At 42.3% G+C, this 15,706-nt stretch overlaps 1 long non-coding RNA gene across 1 annotated transcript in view; it reads left to right on the top strand.

The window, feature by feature from the left end:
- LOC308058268 overlaps positions 1–15,706 on the top strand; it is a 144,936-nt gene that overhangs the window by 94,138 nt on the left and 35,092 nt on the right. The window contains exon 10 of the long non-coding RNA XR_013925751.1: positions 62–15,706. This exon is cut by the window's right edge and continues 20,486 nt beyond it. This is a non-coding gene — a long non-coding RNA (uncharacterized lncRNA). The remainder of the gene's footprint in view (positions 1–61) is intronic.

Raw genomic sequence — 15,706 nt, 5'->3', positions numbered from 1 at the left:
GCTGTATAAATGTGTAAAAGACCGTTATCTTATGCATCTATGTACTGATCTCTTTGCACAGATTCTACCAGGACATGTGAAAATGTGTACATTTGGAAAGGAACAAAATTCCCATACTAAGGGAGTCCATTGCTGTGTCCTTTCCACAGGAGTAACAGCAGAGAAAACTACAGGGTTTTTTTCTCTAAAGTTGTACTCAATGTCTCAGGATCACGTAAGAAACATTTTTAAATTTACTCAGCCAGTTTTTCCTCCCTTTTCCACATGTTCTGGTCTTTGCTTTAATTTAACTGTGTTTTCTGTTTCCCCTTTTTTGGAAGAACACAAGACTTGCCCTGGCTAGACGAGACGGCTCCTCATCCCTGCTTTGTGTCCCCCTTCCCCCTGCCCTGCTCTTCCCAGTTCACCTGGCATCACAGCCCAAGCCACCAGCCACACGTGCGACCCAGGGGCAATTTGGTTTATGTCAGTTCAGTGTCAGATTTGGGCAATCAGCCTGTGACTTTACAGCGGTGTTTGTGGATTGATGGTGACTAGCTAATGCTGTCGTAATGTGTTTCTCATCTGTTGGTCCTTTCAGACCGTTCCTCAGAGTTTAGGTCCTGATCTCAATTAGTCGCAGTGATTCTAAACATTCAGAGCCAGCTGATGATTACTGTGGTATCAGAGACAGGGGCAGCTCCTGGGTGAGGGGCAGGGTCTCATGGGGTTGCTGTGCACATCTTTAAACTCCTGTTTGACATTAAGCATGGAACAGTGGATGAATGCAATGCAGAAAGTAATAATAAAAAACCCCATGATTTTTACCATTATTTTATTATAAATTATTTCAAGTGGTCACTGAATTAAATACAGACATGGCATAAGAGAAACAAATCCACTTGATCTGGAATTAGCACACGTTAATAAGTATTTTTTTAAATACCTAGAACTTAATAATCCTTCACTGAATTTTTACCATTGATATCCAGATCTAAAGCTCTATTCAGCTTCAGTGAGCTCAGAGTATCCTCCATGACTTCTAAATGCTGCTTCGTGTTAGGAGGTTCATCCTATACCCTTCTGGAGATACAGCTCCTTTCTCCACTTGAAGTCTGATTTATCACTCAGATTTTGATGTGAATTAAACACTGATATCTCACTACTGAGAAATTAAAATACAGAAAATAGATCCAATTAACTGCATTGTTTCCTGATGTTGCCACTGGACCGTTATTCCATTTTTGTCTTCTGGTACTCAAAGATGTGACTGCCTGATCAGACCGCTGAGGAAACAAACATCCACTAACTGAACATGGATCTCAGGGAAGCTACTACTTGTATTTCTTGACGTAAAACCTTCCTCAGCGTTTAGTTTTGCTGCATTTGCTGCTGAGTGATGATCAGTCTTCTGCGGCTGCTAAAGTGAGTCTTGTATATGAGGTTTGAAAACACCTTTGAAATCTTTTGAAACAGAGAGCAGCAAATAAGTATGAACATATTTAGGCATTTGAAAAGAAATGTGACATGAAGTGGAGTTTCACTACTAATTCCATGTATTCACAAGAATAAAATGGCTAAGTTGGTAACTATTTAAGACGACTATAGCAGAAACGATGACGAAAGAAAAAAAGTTCTTTACTGTCTTATTAGATTATAAATATAGCACTTCATGCTGGACTGAAGGAGGCATGTTCTTATAGAGATTAAGGAAATATATGTCCCACTGGAGATTGCAGAAAATCAGGCATTTCATTCTGGACCTCACAAGCTTTGTAAAATTACAGATTTAGTAAACAAACCATTTTACGTCTCTGCATGGAACTTAGAGGGGATTTCGTAAGTCAAACATTGAGGACCCTTGCTTTGACTGTGGTGGTAAAAGTAACATCTGCCTCAGACATTTTAACAACAGACTGTTCAGATCATTTTTTTCAGCTATGGTAGGAGACTTGACAGACATAAGCCATCCTACCCCTCGTTTCTACACTTATATCTCTCAGCTGAATTAAACCTTACATCAAAGCACTCATATCAAGGACATTCAGATTTAATTTTACCTTTCAGATGTTCAGTTCATCACAATAACTTTTGTGGTTTCCTAATTAAAACAATAGCACAGAAATAAAAAATTGCTGGGGTGCCACGAAATCTTTTTTTTTTTTTTCTTTTTTTTTTTTTTTCCCCTCCAAATCTGACACAAAAGAGCTGACTGAAATTTCTGCTGCAGTCACATATATTTACCATACAGACTCAGGACCCTGTGCAATGTGAGTCAGACTGCTACCCACAAGTAAGTTATCCCAGTGATGCTGATGCGTGTGCTGCCTCTTCTTGAGAAAAATCCCCAAATCATCAAGTACAAAAGCATTAAGCCCTGGGATGGGGAGTAGACCTGAGATCATAGACCAATCTCTTCCTTATAAAAACACATTATTGTATGTCCAGATAACATTAGCTTGGGGTAAATGCAAATACAGAGAAAAAGAAAAGGAGCCAAGGATCTTCATTGCTGGTTCCAACAGTGAGGCTCCTTCCTCTTCCATTGCTCTGTTTCTTTGTTTCCTCTTGGGTATACAGCTCTGCCCAGTGTAAACCCACCATGAGTGGGTTACCTGTTAATTCCTTGAGGTTTGCTGATATCCTTGGTGCCAGGCAATTTTAGTGATTGTATGATTCTTGTGGTTCACAAAATGTTATAGGAACATCAGCTTCATTTCGTGCTTTTGGTTTAAAATTTTGTGTAGGTGCTTGGTTAAAGATTGTGAGTTTACGGATGCAAGAGTTTTGTGAAAGCTCTACTCTACAGATTTATTTCCCTGAGGAAAGTTAAAAGGCAAGTCTCAGACAAGGCACTCAAAAAACAAAGCCAAAGAAGGAAAAGATAGAAACAGCTTGAGAGGCATTGAAAAATTTGTTTTAGTATGGAGAGATAATAAACAATAGCTTTCAGGGTCTTATCATGATGTATTGTCTGTATTTCAACACACGGTCTTTGTAAAGCGGACAAAACTGGTTTTATTGAAACATCAATGACAATGAAAAAATGTGTTTCCCCAGATCATTTCTTCTCCTGGTCAGAATTTATTTTGCCTGGCAGGTGTAGCCCGCTTACTGCACAAAAGGTGGAAGGTTTGATGTGACTGTGGAATCTCAGGGAGACAACAGTCAGCTGAACACTCAGTCCTCTTTGGTGAAAGTTTGTGGAAGTTTTCCTTGCGATCTGTTTCCTAATAGTTTCCCAGATTTTCTACCACATCAGGAACTCTATTGAGTGTTACGGTGGATCATGACCATTTCTCATATGGAAAGTAAGTACTCCATCACAAGAGAGATGAAGTAGTTTCTTTGGTGGCTGTGAGGTCCCTTGATATTTCAACATTGAAGCATGTGCTTACAAACTTTTAAAACTCAGTTTTGATCCAGAGATACACATGCCTCTGCAATGTGTCCATTTTGATTTATTAGAGAGACAAGCAAAGACTCTGAAAAGGTCTGTAATCTTTGATGTAGTTGATGAAATATTTATTTCAGTGCCCAGAGTTGTTAGTGATATTGTATCCAAGTTCCAGGGCATATATTTAGCGAAACATCAAGAATTTGGTCCAAGAAAGTGATTGATTATGGCCCTAAAGTAGTGCATAAAATCCACCATAGGAGATACTCAAACTGGGATCACAAAACCCCCTTCACAGCCAGCAAGAGATTGCCTGCAGATGCAGAAGATAAAAGGCCAATGAGGGTGATACTTTTAAAATATTATTCCTCTCTGGAGCGTAAGTTCCCTGTAGTGGATCTTGAAACTGTTTTCTGATATTAAACTCCCCTTTATCAAAACTCTGTAGCATATACACTCTTCCTTCTTAAGAACTTAAACTGGGTGATGCTGTGAGGACAACCTAGCAAATGGCTAGTGCATTCACCCAGGAGGCAGGAATGCAGCCTGGTGTTGGATTGCTGCCCTCTGCTCCATGTGCTCCTAAGCTGGTGCTTGTCCCTGTGCTCCTGGGTTGTTGCTCCTCACAGAAGACCTTCACGGCTCTCTGCTTTGCCGACCCAATAGCTGCCACCATGACAGCTGTACCTTCTGTGTCCTTTTCCTCTTCCTCTTCCCATCTCTCCGTCTAAATTGGAAGTACAGGCAACTGTGGTGTTTTATTTCCATTCCTCCACACGCTTTCCGCTGACATAATTAATGTCATTTGCATTCAGTCCCCTCCAGTTTCTTGGACAGATATCTTTTGCAGCCATCCATACTTAATACATTGGAATTGTTCCCCTCGTTTTCTCATCAGGCTTATGTCCAGCCCTCGTAACGAAAGGCAGGTGATCTGTGCGCCAATATTTTACCTCATTCAGGCTCCCTAGTTCCTGCTAACTGCAGACTTCTCAAGAATAATAAGAAGCTGAATATAAGCCATCATGCTCATCTCCACCTGTGAGCCTGTAAGCCTGTTGGTTTGTATGTCAGAGAAATTTGAAAACTTCCTTGACAAACAATACGTAAGCTTTTTTACACCAAAATGATTGAAACAGATTATAATGGGTTTTCTTGCAGAATGTAGTTCCTATAATTAGCTGGCAAATCTTGAAATATTACCCTGTTGAGAAAACAGACGATAGTCTGATTGAACAGCTGAATAGTCTCAGGATCACTTATTCTGTACATGTATGAATCCTTCCTGTCTATTGTCATCTTTTTAACTTGAACCTACTATTGTCCTGCCATTTACACCCACTGTATTTCTTGAATGTGAGAAAAGTCTTTTTCCTATCCTCTCCATACCCCCCTCACCAAATTGATTTTACGTCCATTGCATTTATTCCTAACTGCTTCCATGCCTTCTGCATACATGTAAGCAAATGATTGTACATGAAAGATGTACAGTATGAAACAGCAAGCCTAGAAAAAAAATCAGTAAAAATGTTCAAAGCTGGATTCTTACTTCACCATCTGGGTAAAACGGCTTGTCTACTGGGACGGTTGAGCAAGCCTGCCTCTTGTTCGCTTCAAAATGCTTCTCTTTTTGCTCATCAGTCAGACTCATCTTTTGACTCACAGTTCAGAGAGGAGTGAAATGCGCTCACAGAGTTTGCTCATTCTCATGGTATCTGAGAATCCCCGACTGGAGAAAACTAGGCATTATTTCAGACATCTCCCAGCTTATTCTATACAGCTGGTAAAAGCCACAAAATAATTCTTTTTAGTGACTTAAGAAGGTTTGATGGTGATCTGACAAGACCTCAATGATTTTCTTCTACTGTATTGCCAGTAACGAAGCTCCGAGCTGGCCCATTTTGTTGGTAGTCTTTCTTGAGAGCCCCTTCAAGGACGGCTTTCTGGGTGGATTCAGATACCTTTGTTCTTGCTGTACTGCTGCTTCCAAAGGTGCTGACTAAAATGATGAAAGATGAACCAGACAAAAGCCTGCTGAAGGTTTTATGCTGGCCATCCAGACAGGATTTCACTTGATACCGCAGTTCCTCACATATGTTCTGAGTGCTGGGGGGACCACATGACTCATGCAGCAGAGAGGAGAGTTCAACCTGGCAAAGGGTAAGGAGCTGTCTCTGAAAAATGCTGATGTGGCCTTTTATACTACGTCCCATGCTCTTAATTTCATGCTTTCACACTTTTTTTATTTCTGGAGCTGGAGAGGAGTATCCAGTGACCTTGGGACAATATTTTCTTTATGCAAATTTCCTTCTGTATAGAATATTAATCTCTGCCATTGGCATTGACAGACAAGAGTTAAAGTTTCGTTTTAAATACAAAGCTCTGAGAGAGCATACATAACGTTCTGCTGCGTTTGTAAGGTAACTGTACTTATTCTTAAAAATATTTAACTTTAAAAGTTGCAATCTCCAGGCATGCTAGTCCCTTCATTGGTGTCTGCTTAGGAAGAACTGCACAGGAGCAGTTGGCTTTCTTCACAAAATACTGCAGTTACAGGTATTTTGGTGCAGGGTTGTTTTACTTTATTGGATTTCAGCTTGAAACTAGTGTTTGTTATTTTCTTAAAAGAAATGCGGCTATTTGTTGCCATAACCCAAATGATTGCCCTACAAACAGTAGCTGCCAGCTGGTACTGGGTTTTAAAACTCTTATAAATTGAGATTTCCAATTATTTTGGCAAAAGCCCAGGAGAGTCTTATTTTTGTTATATGCTACTCTGTTTGCGGGAATTCGTATGGATGCAGTCCATCTCCAATAAAAAGTTATATTATGCCACAGGTATACAGCACGCACAACCAATAAAATCAGAATCAAAGCTTCACGGGTTTCAGCCATTGTCCATTTTTCATAGCTTATGGTGTTGGCAGGGAATCCGTGTTCTAAACCAGCATTGGGCAAGGCAGCCCATTCGCTCAAACAGGAAGAAGTGAGGAGTTTTAGCTAAGGAGCACAGAATATCCCTTCTCCTGTTCCCTGCTTCCCCCTTCTTTCCCTCCGGCCCCAGGGAGGTGCTGCATCGCTGTGCACGTCAGCAGGTGGTGGGAGTCAAACCAGCATGCTGGGTGGTGGGAGTCAAACCAGCATCCTCATCCGCAGCACCAGCCAGCCAGGGCCCGCGGAGGGATAAATCTCTGCACGAGAAGCAGTTGCTGACCACCAGCCCCGGAGTTTCCTGAAAGGCCGGGGCTGCGACTGCAGCTCGCCTCACCCTGGGAAAGGTCTGAACTCAGTTTCTGTGGAAAATCACAGCTATCTGAACGCTTCCGAGCTCCCCAGTTAAGATAGTGAAAACGGGCTCTCCACTCTCAGTCTGTTGTCTTGAGAGGAAGGGCGTTGTGACTGTGAATTTTTATTTTCTGTACTCATTTCACCGCTCCTCCCTCTTCTCGGTTTCCACACCGAACACTAAAAGAGATGCTGGCATTAGCTTTTGACAACTTTATAAAAATAAGTCGTCACGTATTATTTACAGAATGTTCAGTCAGAAACTAAATTATCTGGAATTCCAAAAAGGAGATTGACAGGGTACATAGATTTGGTATTTGACTAAGTGCATAAAATTGGAATTAGAATTGTCTGCGAGTTTAAAAGAACCTTCTAACATGTGCTTGACTGCCAGCTAATTCCTATTCTATGTTTGCTTTTTCCAAATTTCTTGTTTTCTTAAAGTTTCCATTTATTGCTTCATTAACATGATTCCCTTCCAATGAAATAATTTTGGTCAAAAATGCCCCGGCAAAGGCTTTTCAGGTATTTGCAGTGTTTTCTTTTTTAACGTATTTCATATTGTTTAGCAAGCCACACGGGATGGAGGCATGGCTGCTTCCTCTGGGGAAATGTCACACCAGGAACTTAAGCGGGACTGATCTGTATCAGGAGAGGGAAAGCCTGGGCTGTAAAAGGAGCTGCGTTCTGGAAAAGCAGATTTCCACCACCCTTCGCCGGAGACCCCAGGCCGCCGCACCACAGAGGCACAGTCTGAGAGTCACAGGGAGCTGCAAGGGAATTCTCCTGTTGAAAAGGTTCTCTAAGAAGTGTCCCTTCACCTCGGCAGGGTGGAGCCTGGGAACCGATAAGAGCAGCAAGGGAAAAACAGCCTCCGGAGCCTGGGGAGGAAAAGGGAAAGGAGGGGCAGGATCGGTGACTTTCACCTTCAAAAAACAGCCTGATGAGATTGCATTGGACCAGGAAAAGCAGATATCCTTTCTCCTAGGCTTATCAGCGGGGCCGGTAAGGGACAGCAGATCTCTTCCCATCCTGGATGGAGGCCTTTGGTACACCCGTGCCCAGCACATAAAGCTGTTGTGGACACAAACCCCGTCCTTCCCAGAGCCCTGCAGCAGCATCCTCGGCTGACCTGTGGTTCCTGACACTGCGGGTGCAGACACTGTCCCAGCCAGGGCACTGCAAGCTCAGCTTTTGTCTTCAGGTGAGGACGTTCAACAGGTTTTTCTGTACTCTTCCCAGCACACCTCCTGGGGTGGGTTAGATGGCTGAGGAATAAGAGCATGGTTTCAAAGCCTGAAACTAATTTTGTCAGAGCTTCTGGCTGTTATTCTTCTGGCTGTTATTGGGTGCATGGCCTCCCTCCTGCCATGCTGCCCCCCCTCCTCCCCCTCCCTCAAAAAACAAACAAAAAAAACAAACAAAAAAAAAAACAACAACAAAAAAAAACAAACCGAAAAAACCCCAAACCCCAAAAAAACTAACTGGCTTCCTAGGGCAATCATGAAACAAGGGAGAACAGCGGCTGAGCACTAGCAGGCTGAGGAAGGCAATATGACCTTCCACAGTCTAATGTGGTAGTCATTCTTCTTTCAGCAAACAGCTGAGAGCATTTGGGGTGGGCCAGATTGCAGGTTTGGAGCGAAGGTGGCCATCAAACATGGAAAGCGCTTAATGCAGTAGGGGACCTGTTTGCCAAAAAGCATGAGACATACCGTTTCTTTAAAAGGTCTGAGATTTACAGTGGAAAACAACTGAGATAGCAAACAGTTGAAACATATTTAAGCCAGTGTGTTCGCCTGAAGCACTGAAGCAGCATCATGTATACTAATTTAAACAGCTTGATTTTGATCAAAGTGCAGGACCATAAAGCAACTGAGCTCAGATAAAAAGAGGTGTGGCTGCATATATGTTAAGATAAGAGAAAAGAAACCACTAATTTGTATGTTGATAAAAACAAGTATAACCCCAGTCTGGTCAAACCTAGGTGCATTTTAATGACGCTCAGGTTGCCATTTCTCTCTTCCTTTTCACTTCTGTTGGAAATCCACACACAAGACCTTCATTCTCTAAACCAAATTTTGCCCTTATTCGTCAGCAATGCAATATGATTGTTGCTCAGTCTGACAGGGACACAGAGCCAAATCTGACCTTAAATAGTTTTATAGAGGTCTTCTTGTAAAATATATGATTTACCAACAGCTGCAGTGATTCTACAACAAATATGTTAGTGTATCAGAGGGCTGGGACACAAGTTTGTTTAAAGAAATCCAATAAAGTTATCATGGGAAACTGAAAGAAGCTGGTCACCAGCTTTCCTGATAATATTTACGACAATCCATAGATAAGAGAACTGGAGAGGAGGCCCCTCTTTCTTCCATAGTTTATCACATGGTTAATGCAGAAAGACAAATTGTTGTAGGATAAATTCTGATGTCATATGCTAGCTTTGTCACTCAGACCATGTGCGCAAAACCATATATAATAGTGTGGAATCTGGGGCAAACACATGATGTTTAAGATAAAGATTCTGAAGGAAAGAAGGGGGAGGATGATAGATTTCTGTAAGGCACATAGTCTGAAGGCAGAAGGGGACCTGTGAGCAAAGAGCTCTGTGCTCTAAGACCTAAGAAGTATTTCAGTGTATTTCCTCTGGCTCTGCCATGGTTTAACCCCAGCTGGCAACGAAGCACCATACAGCTGCTCACTCCCTCCCCCCACCCCCACCCCCCGCCTTGGGATGGGGAGAAGAGTTGGGAAAACGTTAAAACTCCTGGGTTGAGATAAGAACAATTTAATAATTGAAACAAAACAGAATTAAATATAATATTACTAATAACAATGAAAATGAAAGGGAGAGAGATGGAGGGAGGAGTAAGACCCAAAAGGTAAAAACAAGTGATGCACAATGCAGTTGCTCACCACCCGCTGATTGATGCCCAGCCAGTCACCCAGCAGCGATCGGCAGCTCCCAGCCAACGCCCCCCAGTTTATATACCGAGCATGATGTCCCACGGTATGGAACATCCCTTTGGCCAGTTCGGGTCAGCTGTCCTGGCTGTGTCCCCTCCCAACTTCTTGTGTCCCTCCAGCCCTCTCGCTGGCAGGGCCTGAGAAACTGAGAGGTTCTTGACTTAGGTATGAACATTACCCAGCAACAATTAAAAACATCAGTGTGTTATCAACATTGTTCTCTTACTAAATCCAAAACACAGCACTGCACCAGCTACTGAGAACAAAAAATAACTCTAACCTATCTGAAACCAGGACAGGCTTAAATGTAGTTATCACCCACTGGTTTCAAGGTCTGAAGCAAAGAAAAAGCTGGCCTGATGTCTCTGGGCTTTGAAATGCTTCTCTTTACTGTGGTACACAAGTAGTATGGACACCTTCAGCAGACAAATGTTAACTTTAAGGAGAAGTAGTTCTGGTGCCAACAGCAAAATAAGGCTAGTGTTAACAGTGGTGATGCTCTCCTCCCTTTCACATGCCAAGTCGTATGCAGAAGCATCAGGCCACGTGCAGGTGAGCAGCGTGCACATCCCATCATACATCACAGCACAGCTGGGAAGCCTAGAAAAAATTTTAATGAAATGACAGTAGTGTATAAGCTCCTTAAAACACTCCTGGCAGCAAATCCTTGCTTCCAGAGTAGAAGTGAGCCATGGACTGGTAAGTGGATGGCTCTAATTCCTTCTGAGCCATCCATGGAAAGATGACATAAACTGTGCACATATCTTACTTTTGACTAGGTAAGTAACCAAGCATGGGTAATACTTAACTTCAGTGACAATCTCAGAAGCTTCTAATTTAATGATAGCAAGGTTTAATTAGGGGATAGAAAGGCCTTGCTGAAACTTAATCTACCTATTACGCTTTTGTGTTTCAATAATGCTAATTTAATTAGCTTGAGTTAGACAGAAAGCTAACATGAGCAGTGCCCCATGGTGAAGGCAAAGGGTTTCAAAGTGCAAGACCACGTTTTTTGGTTTCTCCAAGTTGTAGGCCCCATAGCATGCCTGGCTGGAGCATGCTGAGGAACTGTTCTGGTGGGTCTTCCCTTCCCATTCACAAAATGGACGAGGTTAAGTAAGTTGGCAGCAATATCCTTCTTTCACTGAGTTTGGAAGGGGTTTATGATTCCACAGTCCTTACAGGGGGTGTATACCAGAGACCAAGGCAGCCAGCAGCAGAGCAAAATCCCCCCCTTCCCCTCCCACCCCAAAACCTCAGGCATTTCAGCCATCACTAAGCTGGGTGGTCATCTTTAAGGAAAGAGTCTCTTGGGACTCCACCTGAGTTGCATACCTCTTATATTTTTGGGGGAACCTCGCTGGTTGTTTAGGTTTTCATCTGATCTCTCTAACTGGTGCAAATTCCAGACCTAAGAAGAATAGCGGTGGCCTTTCCACGGGGAACGACACTGTTTCATTTCTAAGAAATAAATAGCGAAAAAGTATGACACGAACCTTGCTGAGATTTCCTCTTTGTTAACCCCTGTCTGCTGTATTTTTCCACAAGTCCCGACATGGCTTTGATTTCAGGTCTTCAAAATATATTTTATATTCCTTCCCTGGCCTCCTTTGCAGGACTTGGTTTTGCAAAACAGAAAATATTTCCTGGATTTATATCTTTGTCAGTAGCTTGAAGTGGGGAAAGTCCTTTTTAAAAAAGCCAGTGCTCGTAGGAAGAGGAGCTCATTTCTGCTTCTCTCCCACTGCAGGGTGGCTCTTCGTCCCACTTGTGGCCCAGAAAGTCTCACACTTTTGCCCACTTTAATTGTTTTCCGCATCGCTGTATTTCTTCGTTTAAGCCTTCAACCTGTGTTGAAGATGTGGCTCATTAGCAGCGGCTGTCCACAACCCAGGACAGACGACCTGGTGCAGACGTGGTTAGCGGGGTCAGGCACCTCAGGAACGAGGAAGACCTGCTCCTGAGGGAGAGCGAGCCTTCCTCCAGCGGCTGGAAACCTCCTGGCTGCAGAGCTGAGCAGCGCCCGCCCAGTCTAGCAGGAAATTTGCTTGACAGAGGAAAACTGTGTCATAAAACTGGTTTTATTTCTCTCGGCTGTCTCAGCCTTTGCGTGGTGGAGCAGGGAATGTAGTGGGAAACCAGAAATCACCTAGGGCTGCTCCATACGAGCTATTCTTGGCTGTCAGAGATGTCCCTGAGGCTGCCCTTGGTCAGGCTGAGGCATAAAGTGGTTCTTGAGTCACCAGGGGTTTAAGCAACAGCAAAGTTTGTGCAGAGCCTGCCATTTCTCTCCTTGTTCCACACCGAAAGTAGCTGTAGTGGACCAGGAATAGCAGTGCCCCGTCGTTTTTCAGTGTCTTGCTATTAGATCTCCAAGCGAGCAATCTCTAAGTCAAAGATCCTGAATTTATTGCTCCTGCACTCCTGTGTGACAAGACATTTTGGGGTAATTTTGTGGCTCCGTTTCAGTGGTGAAGAAAGCCTGAAGGAGACTATGGTAACCTGAAAACTACCCGCGGATGTGCTGCAGGGAGGAGAGGGGAAGGTTTTGTTTGGAAGAGGAAAAAAAAAAAAAATGATGAAAGCAGACATGAGCCAAGACATAAAGACTCATTTTGCTCCCATGTGCTAGTGCTTGAGCAGACTATTGTTCTGGACTCAGAGATTGGTTCTTAATTATGTTGAGCAGTGAATGGTTTGAATTACGGCCACATAGTTTGGTGAGCACAAGCCTGTTAAGAATTTTTGGCTGGAGAGCAGCTGCAGGGCGGCTCTGAGATCGCAGAAGGTGGCTGCTGCTGGAGGTGCTTTCAAGAGTTAAGAGGCGTGCACGCTGCCACCTGAAGTCCCATGCTCGAATGCTTTATCTAGATCTGCCCTTGCCTTTATTCTGCTATTTCAAGCTAAAATAAAACATCCTGTATTTATTGTATCATCACATTCAGACACTACCATTTTGGAATCTCCTGTGGACATCATCAGATCCAGATGTTTCCAAATGTCATCATCCATACACTGAAATGATTACAAATGGAGATATATTTCTGTGAGCTGTTGCTACTTGGTGCAGATTGCCAGTTTCCACTGGCTTGGAGGAGACTTTTATTTTTAATGGGGTAGGGATGGCCCCAAGTTCAGTAATACAGATTTTTAAATTACGCATATTATTGCATGAAGCACAAGTGGTTGCTGTCTCTGTTCGCTCATAAATTTGGACTGATTTCCTAAGGGGTTCACTAATTTTAACACGTGTAGGATGATTTTAATGTTAGGATAACACAATCTGATTACCTATCTCTGTCTGTAAAAAGCGCAATGTAAATTCATTATGCACTCTGATCAAGGTATTAAAAATACAATTCGTTTCCAAGGAAGACCTACTTTTCCGTCGCATGATTCCGTTTGCCTAAATTGTCTGACAACTGCACTGGCATTTATATGTACTGTACACAGCTCTGGCTTGTGAACGAATACTACTGCCCTCTACTGCAATGAATAGCTAATTCCTGCTCAAGCTTGCATACTCTCCGTTCTAAATGTGCACAAAATATGGGGAAATGAGTTATACGGATGCCCAGATACACTAGAGAGACAACCAACAGCTCAGAAGTGGCAAGGTTTTATGCTGGCTTCTTTGATATTGCTCTGGATGCCAGGAAAAGATTAGAGTTTCTACAGTGGGGAAAAGAAAACATGCCGTACGTTGTTGTTGTGCCCTGATTAGAAAAGTCAGGCTACGTTTCAGGTTTTTCCATCTCTTTCCTGATTTGGACACAACAATGGCAAGTCAGGGATTATAAATTCATCTTTTTGGCCATCCAAATGATGAGTATCACAGTGCTAATATGTAAGTTACTTGTGTCTCCTGAAAACGGCAACTCTACATTAAGTATTGTAGCTTTCAGGCATAATTAACAAAGTTAGTTACACGCTCAAGAGTGAGACCCTTGAACCAGAATCCTGGATCAAACACTACCTGTTGTGACTCTTGGGAACACAAAAGAGATGGTGGGAAAGCTGTCTTTTTTAAAGCTTTGTGCTATGTGCACATTGCACTTACTATGTGAAAGCACTTGGTTTTGCTAGGAGTTATCATCCAGTAGCTTCACCTGGATGAATGTGTCTTCCTCTTTTTCTATTAAAAAAAAAAAAATAATCAGGAAATTGAGGCAGGCTCTCTCTTAAATGATCATCTTATGACAATGTACTACAAAAATCACCTCACTATCTTTCTCTCCGTTTCCTGGTAGATGATCTCGATTGGGCGAATGTGAAGAAAATGCATTTCCTAAAAAGATGAGCAAAATCCCCCGAACTGGTAAGAAAACAGGAACTGTGACTTCCAGGTGCCAGAAAGTGCTTTGACAACTAATGCATACACAGAATAACTAACATTTGTTTTTTCTCTTTTTTGTATTTTAAAAGAAAATTGGGCTTTTTGTACAAAAGTGGGCCCTTATTCTTTTGGAGCATACAGGTCATCTTCTGCAAAAGGCATCTGCATCAGGCCCTGCAGGGGAAGTAACCAGGGAAATTACATGGCTGGGCTGAATTTAAGCATGATCAAGGGGATCAAAGCTCAGAAAAGGGGATGTACCCTGATGTAAATCCAGATCCCAAAGGTGTCTACTGAAGTCTGTTTTCAGAAAGGAGGTGCTGGGAAAGTCAGATGCAGCAGCTACACAGGTGTTTTGTGAATTCAGTACTGGTCTTAGGTGCCAAATCCCATTTGGTTCCTTAAGTTCTTCCTGAATCTGGTAGTGTGCTAGAGAAGCTCATTGCACACAAAAATACAGCAGGAAGTTATGATGACAACCTAGCTGTTGATTTGGTGCTGTCACTAGCCTGAGGTTACCTTAGCTATAACACAATCCCTAGAAGCCTCTGAAAAGTATTGATCGCTCATTATTTTCAGAACTTTGTCTTACTCTAATGCAGTATGAACTGCAGCATCCTGGAACAAGCCCGGCTGATCTGTACCCTCTGAAAGAGTCGAGAGCCTGTCAGAGACCGATGCATAAACCTGGTCCTGCTGGATGTACGAAGCTGTAAACGTCACTTTATTGCTTGGGTGTGCAAGTTAGAGAAAGTTGCATCCCTTCGCTGACAGGTAGGTTTAGCCCAAATCTAATGCCTGTGTTTGGTTGGGGTTTTTTTGTTCCTTTTTTTCTTTTTATTCGATTCTATTCATGTGCCATTAGCTAGTGATTATGGTGTCTTAAAACAAATAGCTGCAGATGATTAAAATACAATGCTGTATGCAGTAACTGAGTGTGTCTCTTTTCCTACTACTCCCAAGTGATTAACAGGCACATTCTTTCCAGCTTCCAGCCTCCTAAACCAGAATCATACTTAGGGTTAACAGACAGTTTGCTTTATACAGAATGTTCTCGCTACAAAACCAGATTAAACAAAAGACAGAAAAACCTCATGTGCTACCAGGCACGCTTGCCATTTACTGAGACATGAGGCCACTTGATGCACACATTAGAGGAGCAGACACAAGAGCACAGCAAAGGATTGAGACTATGTGAAGACTGCACGTGTCACACGACCCATGTTGCAAAAAAATACACTCAAAACCATTCTGAATGAGGGATATATACCCTCCTTCATTAAGTCATTTCTGTCTTTACTCAGACTTGTCAGTAGGATTTTACTAGATCCCCAAACATATTGTAGTGATTTTTCATAGAATAAATATTTGGAGATAATAAATATGCTTCAAATGTACAGTGTATGAGTTATTTGTAAATGCATGTTGCTCAGTTCCCCAAGATTTCAAAAAGGCAGTAAGATACTAATACTGATAGTATTACTAATACTATTACTAATACTATTACTAATACTAATACTACTAATAGCTACCAAACAGGGAAAAGTATCCAAGAAAATAATTGGAGAAGAATTTGAGGTAGTAGGTTAGAGACCTGCCTATGCCTCGTGGAAAATTTCAGAAATATTTAACTGTATTTTGTGATGTTTCATGTCACACAAGACTCAAAAAATTCAAGAAGCAAGGTAATGTCTGACACAAATAAGCCCTAAATACTGAAAAAGCCTTTAAATAAA

Source organism: Falco punctatus (assembly GCF_963210335.1).
Source record: "Falco punctatus genome assembly, chromosome: 1".
NCBI lineage: Eukaryota > Metazoa > Chordata > Aves > Falconiformes > Falconidae > Falco > Falco punctatus.
This window is presented reverse-complemented; position numbering and strand designations above follow the sequence as displayed.